The following is a 12,260-nucleotide window of genomic DNA, read 5'->3' as shown; positions in this document are numbered from 1 at the left end:
ACCCCTGTTTCCTCACAATAACAAGGTCACAGACTTTCCGTGCAGTGTTTAAAACGTACTCCTTATCTCCACCCGGCGAACTGGGGCTGTTTTCAGTTGCGTCTGTTGCAACTCTCAGCTTGGAAATCCTGCTGCATAATTCCTCCTAAGGTCAGCCTTTCCCCGGGTACTTTCACACTAGGGTGTTTATGCAGATTGTTGTGGTCAAACTCGTCTGACTCTGTTGTTTCTCCTGGCAAATACAGACAAAATCTCAAAGTTGACTGGTGACAGGCCAGCTTCTGTGGGATGGTTTTGCTTCTGCCATGGCAGAGACTGGATTGGCTTTGAAATGGCAAGTTCTTTTTCATGCTGGCGTTAACATCATGTTCACTTTAGTGGACGGAGAGGCGGTCAGGGCCTCTCGGCACCAGCGTGGTTCCCTGAGAAAGCAGCCTTGTGGTTTGCGGCTGATGAATGGTGTTCCTTGGGGCTACCAGGGTGCATGAGCCAACTAAGCTGCTGTCCTTCTTGGCTGAGACAGTAAAATCACCCCTGCAATGCTGGTTGCTATGCCTGTAAGGAAATGGGAGGCACTTTGAATGAACTTTGATCAGAAACTAGCTTGCAATTCTCCAGTATTTATTTTCAGCTAGAAGATGCGCATGGTGCTTCTAGGAAATGCATCTTCCTTGTCATGCTCTGCTGAAGACAAATTCATATGAGACCAGAGAAAACAGAAAAAGCTCCGCTCAAACTGCTGTACTTCCCTTCTTCTGCAGTTCACTGCCAAGTGCAATAAACCTTATTTCGGCATAGACTGAAGCATCACAGGCAAAACTTGATTTCATTATTACATTTCATTTGTTTTCTTGGCATTGTCTTGTTCCTGTCAGGCTCCCTGATAATCCATTTTTCTTTTCATTTTGCTGTTTTTTTCCATCCACTTATGTTTACTTAGTGCCCGAATCAATCTCCTGTTACCAGTCATTCATCTCAAATCCTTCCACTTCATAGAGACTACAAATGACTTGGAAAAGTCACTTCTGTTTTATTTTTAAAGGTCATTTGCCAATAACAGTGCAACATCAGATCAGGTTTCATACTAGACAGAAATCAGCAAAATAGGTCATTTTTCCTCCTGTAGATGAGCTCTACATTTGCGTATTTGGACCTCAACTTTCTCCTTGGAATCCAGTGAACAATATTTCAAGTGCTCCATAGACACTTGGGGCAGCAAATTGTATTGGGAGCCTGATGTTTAGCTGTGTTTCTTCTTTTGTTTTGCTCTGGTTATGATAGCGGACGCATTCTGACAGGATTGCTTTAAATCAGGAAGATCCTCCTAATAGCACCCGACAGTTTAATTGATGTCTTGGCTTCTCTGTTAGTCATTTTTGGCAGCAGCACACCTTCTACTACACAGTGTCTAATCCGGCACTATTAATATACTAAGTTCAGCCGCACATACCTGCAATCTGTTTCAGAAAAGGAACATGTATAAATGACCATGCAACAGGATTTCTTTGTGGAGTGGCTATTAGTTACTTGTACAGTCAAGCACTTGCTCTTCCAGTGTACAGGTTGAAAGAATGACAGGAAGAGGTTGGAAGGAAGGGGACATTAATTACAATAGCATTATACATTTTAATGATCTTTTTGAAGGGTGGCTAACTTTGGGGGGAAAGATTACATTTTTTTATTTTTTTTTCATGTAGGGAATGGCCAGAACTTTGAAACTAGCCCCATCTCAGTGACATTTGGCACCGGAGAAGCAGATGAAAAGACAAGGCCCTACAAACATAATAAAAGTAGATAGTTAAATGGAAGGGTGAAACCCTACCAATATTCATTCCGAGGACAGAGTGGAGAAAAATTTGGCATTTATTAGGTATCAGAGAATCTGTGCAAACTCTCCCCTCATTCCTCTGCTCTCAGAATCTTATTTTCTCAGACAGCCTCTTTCCTTTAAAAGATGGGAAATGAACTGCACTGAAATGAAAATTTTCAGTATGATGCATTGATTTCTGTGAGTTTTAGTTTGGTTTTCAAAGTTTTAAAATTTTTAATAGTCTTTTTGGATATTGTTCTCTGAAAGTTTTTTTCTCTCTTTTTTTTTTTTAATATATTTGAAGAGGTTTATAATTGACTGTGTTCATTTCTTTCTGCTTCTTTTCTCCTTAACCTTATCTCTCACATCTAATTTGCAGCAGATAGCTCTTTTGAAAAGGATTTGTGTGTGTGTGTTTGTTTCTTTTGCCACTGGATTCAGCAGCAGCAACAGCTCTTGGTTCTTTAGATGATTACCTTGTGGTGTCCCTGACATTTCCCTGCCTTTGTATTAAGTATTTATGCTGTAGATAAACTGCCGTTGCTGGAGTGATAAAAGCATGTTACTGAAAGAGTTTTTGTACTCCGCTGGGTAATTCTTCTGGCTGCACAGAGAGGATTGTCTTCTTTCATGTGGCCAGCAGGTGAAACCACAGAAATGGCAAACACTGTGGAAAGAGATTTTACAATAACCAATGCTTGCTCATTGTCCTTCAGGCCAGTTTTATTTCCGCTGTGAGGAAAACAAATCCAAAATCTGGAGTGTCTCGTCTCATGGGCAGTTTCAGATGAGGATACAGAATTAGGGTGTGCTTCTTGGAAATGAGGAAAACAGATGCACCAGGATGGTTATGCCAGGCCTGCTGGCACTGTGTGGTGATGTCCCATGAGCATTGCTTACCATGAATCTGCTTTTTATCAAATTCTCTATTTTTTCCAGAAAAAAAATAGTAGTGAAGTGAGAAAAATTTGGGTATGTGATGCCCTAACAGGCGAGCAGGCAAAGGTATAGGTTCTACCTGAACAAACCTCCTCTTTGCTAGCATCTATATCAAGGCTGGGCAAAGTCCAAGGTGCATGTTTCTCCATTTGTGTTTGTAGGTCCTGGGGGGGCTGTGGGCTCTGCCTTTAAATTCACCTGTATTGGCCCACATTTCTGACTTTTTGAGCACGTTTTTGAGCAAAGCAACTTAGATCAGTAGTAAACCAGCAGAGAAAAGGCGTTTCAGAGAGATGGAAACTGTTCATGGGCTGGATATAGTAAGTGGTCTTGTCTGAGAAAACAGTTTCCACAAGTGATGGAATACTTCCCCTTGGACGGTGCTTTAAGCAGGTTTCTTATATCATGCCATGCAAAATCAGAACATGTAGTGAATAACCACAGACAAGCTGTGGGAGAAATTGAGTGTTTCACTACAATTAAATCAAGAACAGCTCTTTTGACCCACAGCAGAGATAAAAGTGGCTCTAAGCACTTAGAGTCATAGAGTCATTGAATGGTTTGGGTTGGAGGGGACCTTAAAGATCATTTAATTCTAACCCCCCTGCCATGGGCAGGGATACCTCCCACTAGCTCAGGCTGCCCAAAGCCCCATCCAGCCTGGCCTTGAACATCTCCAGGGATGGGGCATCCACAGCTTCTCTGGGCAGCCTGTACCAGTGCCTCACCACCCTCATAGTGAAGAATTTCTTCCTAATATCCAATCTAGATCTACCCTCTGTTAGATTAAAACCATTCCTCCTTAACAGCTTACTTTTTTTTTCAATGTTAGGTGTGTCTTTGTGAGCCAATCCATACCAAGTAATTTCCTCCTTGTGTATGCCACAACCAAGTCTATACCTTGGTTGTGTCCTAGCATCGGTGTCCTAGAAATTCATCACCACACATGGTACCAACAGCTACAGGATTACATTGTGGGCCACTGGGTCATGGAAGAAAAAGTGTACCCCATGTCAATACCTTCCTGGTTAGCTCTGGCCCGTGTCTGTAGGCTGGGTGCGAGCTGAGGACTGGAGGAGATGAGGGAATGCAATGGGTTCACACTTGGCTCTCAGATCCAGGGACCACTTATCTCCTGATGTGGAAGAGAGAAAAAAACATAACCATGATTAGAAAGATGCGTAGTGTGTTGGCAGTGGCAGGGTAAATGAACTCTCTCATTCCTGGCAAGAAGGAGTGCAACAAAATCAGTGCTTTAATAAAGGCAACTTAGTATTTTGCATTTACTCTTCTTTCTGTCTTTCAGCATATTGTAAATAACAAATGCTTATAAATTAAGCTACCCTGCTAAGCAAGCAACTTAGGCTAGTCTTAGGAAGAAGAGATCAATTTATTTCTATTCACAACAGAAAGCTATCTTCTGTTCCCTTAGATCATGAGCTTTTGGGGGGCAGCATCACCTCCTCACTACACATTTCCCTTCTCTGACTGGTATTCAGGATGCAGATCTGCACCTGTGAAGATACAAGCCTGGGAAATCCACTATCCTGTGATGGATGGACAAGACTAAGTGATAAATAATAGAAGGAATTCTGCCCCCTCCCTTTTTTTAAACGTATTTTATGGCATGTGAAATAGACCAACCCCTATCCATCCAAAGCCTCCTGACTTTCTTATTGTAGTGAAAAATGACATTTATCAGCATGGCTGAGTGTTAGGAAAGTCTAGTAATGGAAGCAGTATGAAACTGGAAGGAGGTGACTTTTAGCAACAATCACATGAAGCTTTTCTTCTATTAAAGCACTGCTTCAGGCAAGAGTGTGCTGCTTGATTAGTTTTTTGGAGAACAGATTTTCATTCATAATGAAAACATACATCTCAGCCACTGTTATTAATGTGCACATGCTTTAAAACAAAAATAGAAAGAATCCAAAGCCAGGAAGCTGTCAGGGCAGCTTAAAACAGTATCAGATCATGACAAGGTGGGCTGTTCGGTCCCACAGCAGTGTTTGTGTACCCTGGGAGGCACGTGCTGCGTGTGAGTCACTGGTATCAGTGGAGCAGTCATTCATATAGCAGCCAAATTGGATCCCTGCTTCCTCCCCATCCAGTGGTCTTGGTCCTCCTTTCCAGTGTTTCTTTGCTGTCCTTGGCTTCTGGGATGTTGTGGACAGAGCTGTATGTTGCAAGTTTCTGGGAGCTGGATGCCTGCATCTCATCTGTTTGCTGAACATGTGAGTGATTTTTCCAGAGTTTACTTACATGGAGAGATCCTTACTGTAGTACCTTGCAAAGGGTTAGCCTTTGTTTTGTAGATCACATACATTTGTTCAGGTGGAACGTGAAATATGAAAGTAAAACAGAGCCCTCCTTCAAAGAGTCACTTTGATTAGAAAAGGCTGACTTGAATTTATTTTCCTTTCTTGGAACCATCTGTGGAGCAGAGCGTGGGACAGAGCCAACGAGTCCTGCTGTTTGGCATTGTCACTCCTCTGCTCAGCACAAAGCATGGCAACTTGCATGTAGGCACGTGCACCATGTGGAGAGGAAAGGAGGTTAACACTGCTGTGTTTGTGTGTTGCATGGGCCCTATGGATGTATCAGCAGTGGTGCTGTGTGAAACAACACTAACAGAACCTAGGAACAAGGTGAAATTGCAGAGCGTCTTCTAGGGAGGGGACTGTGTGAGGGACTTGCTCGTTCATCCCTTATGGGTGTGAGGATTCAAGGATAGTTAGAGAAGTTGAAGGGTAAACTCAGACCAAAAAGAGTAAGGGCCATTTCCAGCAATGAAGGATGAAAACTCTGCCTTATGAGCGCTAGAGGCTGAAGCGGCATCTTTTGCAGCTGATGGGTGAGCTTGTGTCTTTCCCGATCTTCACTTTAGATCCTCTTCTCCCTTCTTGGCGAGCACAATGAAACCATCCCAAGTTGCACCATAGAGAAGGTGGGCAAATATTGGAAGGCCAGTGCTGGAGTCCCCATCCCCAGAAGTATTTAAGAGACCTGTGGATGTGGCACTGAGGTACATGGTTTAGTGATGGGACTTGGTAGGTCAAGTTGGTGATCAGACTTGATGATCTTGAAGGTCTTTTCCAGCTTAGGTGATTCTGTGATCCTGTTCTATGAACAGCCAAGCAAGTCATTGCCAGCCCCACACTGAAATAACATCCTTCAAGTGCCCAAGTGTCTGCAGGAGCTCTGAGGCACAAGCTTAAAACTGAGGTCATGGCGAGCCAGGGCTTATGTGGAAGTGGTTGCCCAGAGAAGAAGAGCCAGCACGTCAGTGTGACCTGTCAGAGCCTCCAGCCCTTCTGCCCGCCATGGAAAGATGTGCTTTCTAATTAGAGATGCCAACTTTTAAATTGCTCTGTTGACCACCTGGAATCTGTTATGGAGAGTGCTTTCTTGAGATCAGAGAGATGTGAGTGTTTGCATGGGGGACCCCAACCACTTCCAAAGGTTCCCCTCTGATCATCTCCCAGCCTGGCTGAGAAAGAAAAAGGACCTCTTCCCCAGGGCTAACAAGATGACTGCAGCCACACTTATAAAAACAAAGTAATATTTGAATAGTTTTTCCCTTAAAACCATCCAGATTTTTTCTCTTATAGTATTTCTGCTACCATATGTGTTTTGGGATCAGGTAAATTGGGAATAGTTAAAATTGTTACCAAAAAAAGGCAAATGAACTCTTGAACTTAAAAAATAAACCCATGAATTACTGTTCTCTTCCCCTGTTTGCATATTTCACTGCTTTTGGGATTCCTTCTGACATGGAAATTTCTATTATGATTGCAGCCTTGCCAGGAAAACTAAAAGCAGGAAATATGGCTGGATAACTTGTTCGCTGGAGTTTTCCAGGCGAAGAGGTAAAACTACACAAATATCTTAAGGCTCAGACACACTTTGGAGCTAAATTAAGCTGCAATCCCGCTGCCTACCTCTGCTCCTTTGCTGTGTTTAGTGTGTCTGACAGTCCCCCAAATTTCATGCAAGCTGCAGGATAATTGATCTTGCTGTTTTTCATGTTTGCCATTTCTCCTGGAGGTACTAGTTCCCGTGCTTGATGTTTTCTCCCTGCTGTAACACTAACTGCTTGACATATTAATAGTGTGTATTTTTTTTATCTGTCAATTTTTATAGTGTGCTATGAACCCTAGGAGTGTTTCTATTGCCTATCATTTTCTCCAGAAAATGAGTGATTATTTGTATTTTTTTCTACCACGAGAGTTTGGGCTGGTAGAGACATATTCTGGGACAGTCTGCACATGTAAGCACCTTTCACAGGGGTGACAGCTTGCTCAACCATAATTTTTGGACTTTTTCACATAATGAATCCTTTGCTTCAAAGGCATAAAAGTCCCAAGCTGAGGAGAGAGAAGCATTGCAGTCTTTCATCTATTTTCCAGACTGGTATTTTCACTTAAGCCTACAAATCCAGCTTCAAGTCTGGGTCTTGCCCTCAAATGTGACATGCATCTGTTCATCACCCAAAACCACATGCATGTGCCTGCATGAGAAAATGAAGTAATTACGTAGGAGGTCTGGAAGTGTTTAAAAACATGGGGAAGGTTGTTATCTCAAAAAGATGCTCTGCTGGGAAGGGAAAAAGGATATAAATGGCACAAGCAGAATGGGGTTCAGGAGAGGATTCAATGCCCCAGAGGAACATTAGCTGATTTCCCAATTTCCTTAGAGGCTCTTCAGCTCCTTAAGGTTTGTCAGAGTCTCAATGGTTCCCAGCCATCTGGAATGATTTATATTCCACTCCTACCTCCACAAGGCCATCAGCTCGCTTGCAGCACATTTTGGACTGAGATGTGGGCAATAGCTGTATCTGGGAGAATGAGGCTCTGGCTTGTGCGGGAGAGGGGACACTTCAGTCTGGTTCTTGCCTGTTTGGGCTCTTCTGGCCTGGATATGCACCCAAAACAAGAACAAAAGCAAAGAGAAATATTGGCCTCCAACCACAGCCTGTTGCAATGATTACAGAGTTGAAAGCTGGAGAGGAGAATTTTGTGAAATTGTGGGGAGTTACTAAGGTTCTGTGCTTGTTTGGGGTCTTAGAGAACAACAATCTGTGCGGGACTGGGGAGATTCAGTTTAGAAAAGGGAAGAGTGAATAGGAGTATGGTAAAAACCTTACATTCGTTAAAAAAAAACTTCTTTCTCTGTAGAAGGGCAATGAGCTGTTGTTCATGTCATCTTGGATAGGATGAGATATGAGGAACATCTTACAGATGTGGCAAGGGATATTGAACCTAGACATTAAGAACTGCTAATATTATTTAAATTATTCATGATAACAAACATCAGATGTAGGACTTTTTGATTAGGAGAGCTAAGAATGCCACAGGTAGATGGAGAAGCAGGCCCACTTCGATACTGGGTTAGCCAAAGGCACTGCAGGACAGTTTAGGTTTCACAGAGAAAAAGTACTGGATGTGCTATAAGTTCTTCAGCAAACCATGGCTTTTGTGTTCAAGATCTGGCAAGTGTAACTTTCAGATCAAACTTCAAAAGCATGATGGGGGGGGAAAAAAAAAGTGAGTTTTGACTCAGATGTTGTTCTTGTGGCCTTTCTCACCAGATGCTATGTTTTGGGGGAGTGCAAAGACCTGGACAATGAAAAAAAGGCAATTTCATTTCTAAGGCCTGAGAAAGTTGGATGTATGAGAGCAGCTGCTGAATGTGCTTTTCAGGAGATCACAGTCAGTGAAAACAAGTTGTTGCTCAAAAGCATTCTTTTAATGTTATAAAAACACCCAAAGTAACTCAAAACCTGAATCCCATTAGCTCTGTGTTGGCCAGAGCCAAGACAAGGTGGGAAGCAGAGATCTGCTCGGAGAGTCACTATCAAGTGTGCCTGTAGCAGGGTCCCTGGGAGAAGCAAGGTGCTCACATGCATACAGAGAGCCAAGGTCGTCTCATCCAGTGAAGGGCTCGTGCTGAACTAAAGCTAGTGTTCACAAAACCAAACCCATGAAAAGGAGAATTGAGCGACTGAGAGAAAGGCGTGACTTGGAGGAGAGAAGAAGGAGGGAAGTGAAGACGCGAGAAAACCCCCAAATTCAAGTAAGCTGAATACTTGATTTCAGCTTAGTAACTGAGATACTAGTTTTGATCTGGATTGTTAAAGGTTGTCCCCTGCTTGATTCTGGATGATTTGTTTTCCTCCTCCTGCGTTAGTAGTTATTTGTGCTTTTAAGACATCTGTTGTACAAGGAGCTGATTCTGAGCGCAGACCTGCAGTGTTCCTAGGGGCTTGAACTCAGGGTTGAAATACACACATCAAATTTAATTACTGTAGTCGAACTGATGCTCTCCATATCACTAGGCTTAAAATATGGGCTTATGGTTTTCCTCTGATTGAAAATTGAAAGTAAAATGTTTTTGGTATCTTCCCTTCCCCTCTTCCAAAATATACGTCATATATTTAAATATCTGTATCTGCAGATGTCCCTATCTATACAGGCATGATGTCATACATGTAACTACACATGCAAATAACACCTGAATATTCAAGTTGGATACTTCAATGTGAAAAGACCAGAAAAGAGAAATGGCAAGATAAAGAGACCAGTGCTGGTTTCATATTTCCAGACTGCAGCATGTGCAAAGCAATGCCACAGTGTTGGTGGGTACAACAGAAACACAGAGTTTTACCCAGTGGACTGCACTCAGGGAAAATTTCTGTCAGAGCCTGAGAAATGTTTTCATCTCAACTGCAAAAAGGAATATAGCTTCTGTACAGGGGCACAATATCTGGGAAATCCACCCTCTGCATTCCTTGTGCTGGGAATCTGGTCCCAAACTGTTACTCATAAGAAAGTACACCTCTGCTTCTTCATTTTAATTTTTACTTATTTTTTGCTGGGGGATATGAGAAAGACGATACAGAACACAGCAAGCTCAGTCAAGGAATTAGCACAGTAATAACTTTAGGCATCTGGGGAAGAATCAGCCCATTTGGAGAAAAAGAATACATAAACGTGTACTGGATAACAACACTGGGAAAATAAATTACAAAGAAAAGAGAAGCTGATATAATTGTTGTAAACAAAGCCAAGTATACAATTACAGCTACTCAAGGCTTTTATTATGAGAAAGCCAGTTAATCTAACAAAAGCCTTGCTCAGCTCTTTTTAAAAACAAATCCAAAAAAAATCTGTGCCAGAGAAGCAAACTGCACAGAGGAATTATGTTTAATCTCCCAGTGAAATTTAGTGAGGGCGCCAGCAGCTGGGGAGACTGGGATTCAGGGGCAGCTACTGGTCAGACTGGGTGTCCGAGCCCAGCTGCAGGAAGGTTCCACCTTGCACATCCATATATACATATAAAATATATTCTCACTAGTGGGCCTCCATCCTGCTTAGCCAGAGAGGGAAGCAGGATGAGGCCACTGATTCTGTTTGTGATCTGTGTGGTTGGCCACATGCATACGTCTATAAGTGGTGCATAAGTGTGCTCTGGGTGTGTGTGCCTATTGGAAAAGAGTTTTTAGGCTCGCTGCTGGTTGGACTGGGGGCATGGAGCTGTGGCAGCCTTGCAACTCTCAGGCAGTTGGATTCAGCATGATATATCCTCCTCTGACAGCACCAAGATTTTATCTTGGCTGGGGCTTCTCTAAAATCTACGTAGTCCCTGCTGAACGTGCTTGAGCTGTTCCTTGATGTCAACCCTATTTTATGGGCTGACATGGGGGTGGGTCAACTAAGCAGAGTTTTCAAAGCTGGCTGAGGACCATTTATAGGGGACCATGAGTTTGTTCCCTCTTCTAGGTCTGTAGATCCACCTTCTTTTCATACAAGATGCTCCAGAAAGCTGTTGGATTGCTCGTGATTCACATTTTATGGAAAGGTGAGCAAAATGAGCTCTGGCTCACAGCGAACGATAACTGAGATAAGAAGTAGTAGGAACTCTGAACTTCAATTTGTCAAGGGAAAAAAAAAACAACGCAGCGTAGACTGCAGTTCTGTGGCTTAGTGAGTGATAGCATGATGTCATTTCTGACACTTCCTGCCATTTGGGTAATGAGAAGGACATTTATACTCACCGCAGGAATGCTGTTATAGGGTGACTTTCTTTGATGCTTCATAAAAAAGAAAAAAAAAAGAAAAAAAAGAAAAAACAAAACACAGATGTTTAAGCAAAAGAAAACTAACGAAAATTAGTGCTGGTTGATGACTTTTAGATGGTGTGTCTACTGCCTGCAAATGCTATGGTTCATCAAAACTGAAATTTGGTGTGAAGATATTTACTGGTCCTTTCACAAAGAAATGCCCTATGCATCACAGACAAGCACAGACTTTTCTGAAGTTTTCAGCTCACTTGCAGAGCCAGCTTGCAGTTCTGCTACTGGCAACACAGAGCTGCTGTTTTCCTGAAGGCCTCAGAGCAAATATCCAACAAATGGTTTGCCTTCCCCAGCATCGCTGCCCCAATGACCAGAAATGTCCCCAAAGTCAGGTTTTGAAAAAAAAAAAATGGAAAAAAATCCAAGCAGGACACATTAGAGAAAAGAAAGGATTAAAAAAAAAAAAAAGATTCCCCAATCTTCCCTGTCAGAGAGCAGACATCTTGATAAATAGATAGGGTCATCCTTTGTCTATTGTGTGCTTTGCTTGCAGGTTGTCTCTGACACATGATTTATCATTAAATACCAGCCGACCGTCCTTGAAGGGAACTCTGTTATTTCAAAAGGCACAGAAACATCCTGCTGAAGTAATCCAGGCTATTCAGCACAGCCATCTGACTTGCTGAGCTGCATCTCTTAGGACCATTTGGTGTGAGGTTGTCTCAATTGCCACTGTGCAGTAAATGCAGCTGCCTGCATTGGGCACCTCTCAAAGAGGAAGGTGATGAGCTGCTGCTGGGAAAGATGATTTTCTGGAGGCTACAGCACCATGATTTCTCCTCGTTGTCTCTGCACAAGTACTGCCCCAGCAGCTCTGAGGTCTTTTGTGTCCTCACAGCTGTGTGAGCTCTTGGGAAACTGAACAAGAAGACATCTCTGAAGAGCTTTTGGGAACATCATCTCTAAGCTTTTGTCTGCGTGGCAGGTCAAATGTCATTTTAGTACGTTACCATTCCTTCCTTCACACATATGGGGAACAAAAATGGGAAATTTTAACCTGTATTTTGTTGTTGTTGTTTGTTTTGTTTTGTTTTCTCTGTGTCCAGTGGTTGGCAGAATGGAAGATGACATGTCCAGACTACTGCAACCTATAGAAAGGAAGCTCTGCTATACCGATGAAGAAAAGAAATCCCATCTCTTCAGAGCTGGCTGAACAGCCCTGTAGGTGTCACATAGATGCTGCAATGCAGTGTGTGGCTTTCAGGTGACATTAGCAGTGCTTGATCTCTTCCACCTTGTTACTTCATTTTGATGAGTTTATGTGTGGGGTGGTTTTGGCTGGGATAGAGTTATTTTTCTTCATAGAGGCTAGTATGGTGCTATGCTTTGGATTTATGATGAAAGGAGTGTTGATAACACACTGATTTTTTGGTT

The 12,260-nt window shown here is 42.6% G+C and overlaps 1 protein-coding gene across 1 annotated transcript in view; it reads left to right on the top strand.

Annotated features, from left to right (window-relative positions):
* Positions 1 to 12,260, top strand: part of LOC310895925 (uncharacterized protein) — a gene marked incomplete at its 3' end in the record, with an annotated part of 57,438 nt that overhangs the window by 28,553 nt on the left and 16,625 nt on the right. The window contains exons 6-8 of the mRNA XM_083827641.1: positions 10,531 to 10,609; positions 11,380 to 11,811; positions 11,933 to 12,047. The remainder of the gene's footprint in view (positions 1 to 10,530; positions 10,610 to 11,379; positions 11,812 to 11,932; positions 12,048 to 12,260) is intronic.

The sequence above is a fragment of the Anser anser genome, assembly GCF_964211835.1.
Source record: "Anser anser genome assembly, chromosome: 3".
NCBI classification, from domain to species: Eukaryota; Metazoa; Chordata; class Aves; order Anseriformes; family Anatidae; genus Anser; species Anser anser.
This window is presented reverse-complemented; position numbering and strand designations above follow the sequence as displayed.